Consider the following 8837-nt stretch of genomic DNA (forward strand, 5'->3'; position numbering starts at 1 on the left):
CCAAAACGGAAAACCCTTTCGTCTAGCGGGTTTTCCGTCTTGCGAGGCGTTCGTCTTGAGGGGCACCACTGTACAGACCCCTGTTTCCTCCATCTCACCCTGGAGTTGTATTCCTAGTGGTAGCAGTCTTTGGGCACCACTTTAGAGTAAACAGAAGTGAACAGAGAGACAGTGCTCTTTAGGTTGTCATGCAGCTTGTACTTTCATTTGAACTGAGCTCAGAGTTACTTTGAGCTCAGTATGGTAGGAATGGGGGAAGTTGTATTCTTCCCCTTTTGGTTTGTGTGTCTGTAACAGAAGCAAGAATTTCCTCACCTGTCATTTCTTCTAGTCCTCAAGGACTGATTTCTTGAGACTGTAACTACTCACTCTTTGGAATTGCTTTCCTTAAAAAAAAAAAATAAAAAAATTAACCGGCCAATCAAATCAAATCACATAAATTCCGAATTACAATGCCGAATTTTAAATTTTGTTGAGGGGACCCATATTTCAAGATCCGAAGGGGGATTCTGATCATCTTCTTGCTACTGCGTTAATGTCCAAATCAGTCCAAACAAAGTTCATAATTCTATCCAGGCTTATCTTGCTGTTTCCACATCACCTCTTGTTCATATATTTTCTCTTTTTTCTTTATGATCTCTTCTGATAGTCTCCTTAAGCCGATAAACACCAATAATAATCCTGTGTGAATTTTTCCGTTCTTCCAATCCTCGAATCGAGATAGTTTCCATATATCATCGCCTTCATAGATAACAGCGCTCTTTCCATCATTAATTACAGAACTGTCGTTCTTAAGTCCCACTGAGGAGTTTCACCCACAATATAAAAACAGCTTTATTTCTCTATTTCTCCTCTCAGACTTAAGTCCTCTGACAGAACTTCCCAATATGGCGACGGCACTTTTAACTGCATCATTCCAAAGCCCTTATACATTCCACGCTCTTCTCAAAACATGCTTTGGTTCAAAAGTTTATCTCCACACAGCCTTAAATCCACAGCTTAAGTCCTTAAAACGACATTTCTGACTTGGGGGGGGGGGGGTTCTTGTTTAATCACATATAAGAAAGAAAGTAAGGTTTTTTCCTCCTCCCCCATCAGTCCCTTTGCCATACTGAGTCTTTGCGTATCTTCTCGTGATTTATACTTGCTCCTTCGACTCTTCTTGTTTTATCAGAGATCTCTTCTGTTAGCAGTCTTTACACCCCCTTCTTCCTTGAAATATGTGCATTCGCTTCATCCAAATTGTTTCTTTTGAAGTTCTTGCAGCTAGTGGCGCGGATCAGAGACGGCATCCAGGAGCGCCAAAATCCCACAGGAGGGCATTGTGCCTAGTGCCCCCATCCCCACAAATTCGGGGGTGGTATAGGGCACAGCAGGCAAGGGCAGCCCCACCCCACAATCCTGGGGGGGGGGGGTAGGGAGGCTATTTACTCCCATCACAGCCTCCAAATTACCTCGTGTGGGTCGGAGAGATGTTATTGTCAGCCATCTTCTGATGCGCCCCCTAGTGGCCCCTCCACTCTTTGGAATTGCTTTCCGCACCTTGGCTTAGAGTTGCCAACATAGGAGCATCTTATGCATGGAGTGAATGGAAATTTAGAGACAACTGCCGAATCGGAATCTAATGTATGCACAATATGGCCTAGGACCGGTCCTGCATTGCCACAAAGTCCCTAACTATATTTTCTAGGCAGGGGTGGAAAAGAGAAGGTCTTATTTCCTTCCCAGAAAGGCAGAGTGATGATTCTGTTCATCTGCTGTATTCATTTTCCAGGTGGGCATGTTTATTGGAAGTTTAGCATGAACAAGAGACAATATTGCTACATTCTCTTTTTAATATGTATATGCTTTCTTGTCTGTGGTTTGATTTTTAAAAACTGTTTTGCTTCTCTTTCCTTCCTTACTAGATGAGTAGAAAACCATAAATTATTCAGGCGGAAAATATACCTTATGGAAGGAATTTAGCTTCTTTCAAAATATATTCTATTCCCAACAGCTCTTAAGTTGGCACGTTTTGGTGATGTGAGAACTAGCACAATTCCATTGAGGTCTACAGTCATTGTTAGTGAGATGTAGCCTCCTTGTGCTGCAAACTACAGTTGCTATGCAACTGGCCCAACAAAGAGAGATGAATATATAATTTCCATAGGAGCAAGTAAGAGGTGAAACAGCTATGCTGTGAATTAGGTGGGATAAAATGATCCTGTTATTTGCATGAGCTATACAAATATCCATGTATTTATGAAAGTAGATTACATAACGTGGTAGAATACATTTTATCTGATACAAACTAAGCCTACATGTGTTAGGAAGCTTATCCCACTCTAAAACCATTTAACTTAAAGAGTTGTTACTACATAGTGTACATCTGCACAATCTTAATCTCATACCCTTAAAATCCATGCATCCTTTCCTGAACTGCAATGGAGATAAATTTTCCATTCTTGTTTTTCTTTATGAAACGTGGTCTTCTACCTATGACCTGTTTCTGTTGAAACAAGCCCAGCATAGTGGCAAGTCTTTGAGACTTACATTTAGCATGGCTGGTGCTAGATAAATTAAATCTACAGGTGAAGGGCAGGATACAAATTGAAACAAACGCATAATTGGCACTTTAATCAATTTCATTAACATTTAAGATGAAGTATGCTTCTGAACTTGTGACATAGCATTACCAACCTTTGATCACAGTAGCATCCTTGAAGACTAAGCTAAATAGACAAATTTTGTCTAGTGCTTATGGTCTGCTATCTACAACAGTCATAGGAACCTTATATTTCCAGTGTGGCCTTTGAAACTGAGTTATTTACTTAAGAGTGCTGTAAAATCTTGGATGGCAAAGTTGAACGTACCATGTGAGTTGTACTTGAGGGCTGAAATCACACACACAAATGTCCATAACTTTAGTACTATATACAAGTTGGATGTTGGATTTCCTTCTGTTGGTTCATTCTTTAATACACCATTAAACCATAGGGCTTGATCATGAAATCCCTAAAATATTTCCACATAAAAAACCCTGAAGTCTTAATGAGTGCAACTGTTTAAGGACGTCTGCTACCACGGGTGTTTGCAATTCCAGTAGTTCCTTAAATTCCAGATAGACCTAGGGTTGATTTTGCCCACCACAAAATCCATTAATGTTTTGAGGTGAGAGAGTATATGGTTACATCCCTACAAATGAAAGCACAAAGTTAATAGCTCCATGTAAAGAAGTTAGTGCCCTGTAACACACTGTAGCAAAAGGATCATGTGGTCTGAAACAGAATCCCTGGTGCTATTTTCTGGACATGGCCCTGTAGGTTGGAGTGACCCCACTATTACTCTCTTACCCCATACCCATCCCACAGATCTGGTCCAGGAGGATACGATAGTCATATGACAAGCTGTGGAGATATTCAGAAACTCTTCATACAGGCAATCCATCAGGACAACCAAAGTTAGTCCCTTCCCAAGACTACCTGAACCCAGACCGAAATGGATCCAGCTAATTGTTATTTTCCAGTAATTCCTGCAATCTCCTGCAATCCATCCGCCAATACCCTGCCACCATGCCCAAGAAGTGGGTATTTGCAGCTGGACTCTAATTGTAAACCAAAGACTTCAGGGTGGGGTTCTTCAAAAGTGGACACACTGCCACCTTTTTAAGTGCAACAGGCTTAAGAACACAGCCATTGTACCCTGGACCCACCTGGTCAATCCGCCAGACTGATTTCCCCCAGTCAGGATGCACTAGGATCAACTGAGCAAGAAGCTGACTGCATCATTGCAAGGGTCCTGTTCACATCAACAGACTGCATAAACTGAAACTGATCCCAGAAAGTATGGTAAGACACTGCATTCAGCACCTCAACTGGGATTGCAACTACAGCATCCAAGGAGCTGTGGGAATGAATGGCTTAAGTGCTGTGCACACGGTTCAGTGCATTCTATTGTTTCAGATGGCCACCCACCACTTCTGAAAAGACCAGCCAGCAGAACACCCAAAACAGCACTGCTGAGGAAACAGTGGAGGCTGTCAAGTAGTTCTTCACCACTGTCTGACAGGCAGAATCTTGTAGTGTTTCGTCAGCTTCAGAGAGTTTTCCACCACCTGTTCTCCAGCCTGCATTACTATTCATAGCTCCTCAGTAAACCAAAGCATAGTGCAGGTTCTGCAGCACCAAAGAGGACTTTCTTCATCTTGCCATCCCACAGTGACACCAAGGCCTCAACAGGATCACAGTGCCCTGGGAAATCCCCCATAGCATTCAGGAATCTACCAGATTCCATTAGTCTCCTGAGGTGGACCATCAAAATCAGTACCCAATAGGACCGCTGGCAAAAGTCCAAACATCACCAGGAAGTGGTCTCCATGTCCAGATTATCCCTCTGTTCACTAGGAACAAAGAGTAACTACACACAGCTGTGTGTGTTGGGCCAAAGGCAATCTGAGACAATCCTGCGGTTTTCATGATGGCCATGAAATCCCTTACCAGCCCTGAGGTGTCCTTGGTATAGATATTGAAATCACCAAGGAACATGATCCTGGGTTCCTTCAAGATTACACTGAAGACTATCTCAGCCAGCTCAGTTTAGTGAGGCTGCTTGGGGCAGTTAAACAACAATATCCCCATCATATCTCCATGACTCCATGCAGGCACTCACATCCAGCTTCCAAGTGGTGAGATTTTTTAGTGTGGAAGAGTGATTTTGTGAACTATGTCAATGCCTCCCCCTCTCCTTGTCTGGATTAGTGTTGCACAGATACCCAGGTGAGCAGAGTTGCGTCAGGTCAGGGCTGCCTAGCTCTGCCATCCAGCTCTCAGCAGTGTATGGTAGGTTGCCCTCTTCATCCACAATAAAAACCAACCTGGCATTCAGTGACATCACCAACAGGCTATTGTTTATGGTGGATGAAGCTGCAGTAGTATTCAGGATGGGTGGGAGGTCAGAATGGGGGATGTCTACTGGATAGCAGTAATCTTATTGGTACACCTTCCCCAAATTAACAATCAAGCCATCCAGTGCTTACCTGGGAAGCAACCAAATTCCCCTGTCTCTCACCCAGGGGTACCAAGCCCACAGAACTGAACCAGTCTTACACCCTGCCCCGCCCTGGGACAACTATCAAACTAAGTATGGACATAAAACAATACAGCTGACCACACCACAGCACCATTGAAGGGATTGTGTTTGGGGGTGGACTGCTGTGCTACTATGGCTGGTTTTATAAAGCCTCTGGGTTAGCAGCACAGCTCTTGGAGCTGCCTACTCTAAACTTAACCTAAGAATGAATAACTCGGAAGCCAAAGGTAGAGAGCAGCTTCCCCAGTTCAACAAGCAACTTACAGCTGCAAATCCAACCAGTATTGTCATTGCATTTACGGTACAGTGGTACCTCGGGTTACGAACTTAATTTGTTCCGGAGGTCTGTTCTTAACCTGAAACTGTTCTTAACCTGAGGTACCACTTTAACTAATGGGGCCTCCTGCAGCCGCCGTGCCATTTCTGTTCTCATCCTGGGGCAAAGTTCTTAACCCGAGGTACTACTTCCAGGTTAGCGGAGTCTGTGACCCAAAGTGTTTGTAACCCAAGGTACCACTGTATATCCCACCTTTTCTCCAAGGAGCTGAAGGTTATGCTTATAACTTTGCCCCATTTTATCCTCATAACAACATAGTGGGGCAAGTTAGGCTGACAAGTGTTGACTGGCTTAAAGTTGCCCAGTGAGCTACATGACTGTGAATTTGAACCCTAGTCTTCCAGGTCCTATTTCAACACTGATGCACGACAGGTTTCACAGAGACACAAGGGCAGAAGGAAGAAGAAGAAGAAGAAGAAGAAGAAGAAGAAGAAGAAGAAGAAGAAGGGGAGTTTGGATTTGATATCCCGCTTTATAACTACCCGAAGGAGTCTCAAAGCGGCTAACATTCTCCTTTCCCTTCCTCCCCCACAACAAACACTCTGTGAGGTGAGTGAGGCTGAGAGACTTCAGAGAAGTGTGACTAGCCCAAGGTCACCCAGCAGCTGCATGTGGAGGAGCAGAGACGCGAACCCAGTTCCCCAGATTACAAGTCTATTGCTCTTAACCACTACACCACACTGGAGTTATGAAGATTATAAAAGCCTCTCCTAGTAGGCTTGTGTTCCTTTCCAAGAACCTCTAGGGAATGTCCGAGTACATCAGCAAATTAGAGAGTACAGATAAATTGGATTTAATTAGATTTTTCTCTTTCCATCTGGTGTATGGGAAAGGAAGGACTGAGTAATCGCAGTGAGAAGATCCTTTAATTAAAGTAGGTGGTGCTATTTACTATGTGCCAGAGTTAAAAACTGATTCACAGTGGGTGTGTTCTGGAAGCCATGAAAGTCTAGATAACCTGATCTGAGAAAAATAGTGAAGGTGACTCCATTCCCCCACCCCTTCTCATGCCCAGCTCAGTGGTTGGGTCTACATTCTGATTAATCAGTGTGGTTTGTAGTTCATCACATGTTCACTCTGTGCGTAGCATCTTTCTACATACTTGGCATCTTTAAATTTATATATTCTTTCATAAAATGTGTATCAAAACAGATAGCATGGAATTTTCTGTGTTGTAAAACATTTTGATGTTTGTGATTTTTCTTTTTTGTCAGAGTGGCCTCAAATTAAAACAAGGAAAATGGAGATAAAAATCTCACTGTCTCTGTCTCTTGTCTCATTCCCTATGTGTATGAATGAGTGAGAAGATGGCATATTGCACAAAAGCATTTGTGAGCAGGTATTACCATGAACCCATTGTTAAACCTACTCTGACTTTAAAAGATGCAGTCTTAGGAGCCTAAGTAAGTGTTTGTCTTTTGAAGCTGAAGTACATGTTTTTGAATTAAATGCATTGCAGGGGTTACTTTCAGCTTTTTAAAATTAATCCTATGCACATTTACTTTGGCATAAATCAAGCTGGCTTAGTTCCTAATATATATCGACCCAAGGAAGTTCACAGAAAGTTTCTCGTCCCTTTCTCCCCTCTGCAGTGACCTGCCCAGCCACTGAAGAACCTCTTTGGAGGGCCAGAGGCCTTCTGAGGGGTGTAAAGGGCTGTTGAGGAAAGGGGAGGATTCCCAAAATTGGACTTGGAGCCTAAGGTAAGTTTACTTCAGGAAATTTATAGAAGTAAAGGTTTGTAGCCAATGTTAGTTCTATGAAAAATAGATTAATTGAATATAATGAAACTAAGTTCATTAATTTCAATGAGTCTACCTACCAGAGGCTTTTGGGGAACCACAGGTGACTGCAGGGTAGAGGAAGTAATAGAAAATTTCTGTGAATTTATTTTGGGATCTAAGCCATTGAAGACAGTGGAATGTATTTCTGAGTAAACATAAGGTTGTCATGCAATTTCCAGGCGTGGTTATTTGTCATTTGCCATTAATTATGGTTATTCTTATAAGTGCTTTCTTTTCCATGGGGAAAATTTCTTTTTGGACAATGTTTTTAAATCACCAGCACACAAAAGAGACTGATTTTTCTGATTGTATTAGAAGCCCTACTGATTCAGAATGCACAGAGAATGTAAGGTTACATAAAACCTGTCAATTTCCGTGTACATATTGACAGGAAATTGAAATAATTAAAATGAATGAATAATCCAGTGTGAAAAACTACTTTTAACACCATGGGACTTTGGAGAAGGAAAGTTGGATGATCATATTAATTAACCAGACTACTATCTATAAACATCTATGGGAGGAACACATCAATAAATATTTTACAGAAAAACAATTTATTTGGTACAATTCTAGAACAGATAGAGCCTATGGATATTTTGATAATTTTTGCAGTTTCCATACTAAATTTAACTCTGAATTAATCTTGGACATTGAATTTTATTATTGAAATACAAAATAATGTTAACAATTTTTTGTGGTGGGGCGGACACATGCCTCTTCACTTAATTTCTGTGGGTAGCCTCTTTGCAGAGTCAGTTTGCTGATGAGAACACAATGGAGTTAAGGGTGTCTTTATAATATACAAATTGAACATATTGGACACGAGCAGACTCCAAATGCAGGTTGTATGAATTATTCTTTTTTCTGTAATCTTTTTCTTCTTTTATTTTCTAATATACAAAAAGCAATCATAACAATAATAAAGAGAAAGAGGCATGTTCAAAGCAAGAAAGGAAAGGAAGGATATGAGAAGAGGAGGGAGTGGTAGTATTCCAAAAATAGCATTATAGTTCCAGACAATTGTCCTTCATAAGCATATTATCCAATAGTGTTTTTCCATAGGAATCCATGAGAAGAGGGAGGCTGCCAATCATTTTCTTTTAACTTTAATGTATTCAATAAATGGATGCCAAACATTATAAAATGGACTGCGTAGGGTTTGTGTATATTTTGTCAACTTTTTCATTAAAGCAATGGTCCAGATATAGAGGTACCAATAGTTTCATAAAATATTTTCTTCCAAAAAGACTAAATAACAGGGCAAAACCACCACATATAGAATTATATATCCATTCACCCACACCCTCTCCAGCAAACTGGGCTTGTCATTTTAGTATGACTGTTATTCTCGGACTAGATTCTCCCAAACAATATCTGCACCCTCCATCCCGCAGCTGCATCCTATTTTTAACTCCCTAGCTCTGACTACTTTCTCTCTGCCCAAATTCAGATTTTGATGGGACCGACATTACACTGGCAGAAGAGATATTTGCAGTTATTAAGGATAATAAAACTCTTTGTCTCTCGTCAGGTTCAAAGTTGCAGAAAACTAAAAGGAAAGATGCATTCACAATAAGCCAGACAGCCACATTTTTAACATATGTTCTATTTCTATAATAAATCACATCTAAATATATTCAGTGTAA

This window comes from Podarcis erhardii (genome assembly GCF_964252035.2).
Source record: "Podarcis erhardii genome assembly, chromosome: 8".
Classification (NCBI taxonomy): domain Eukaryota; kingdom Metazoa; phylum Chordata; class Lepidosauria; order Squamata; family Lacertidae; genus Podarcis; species Podarcis erhardii.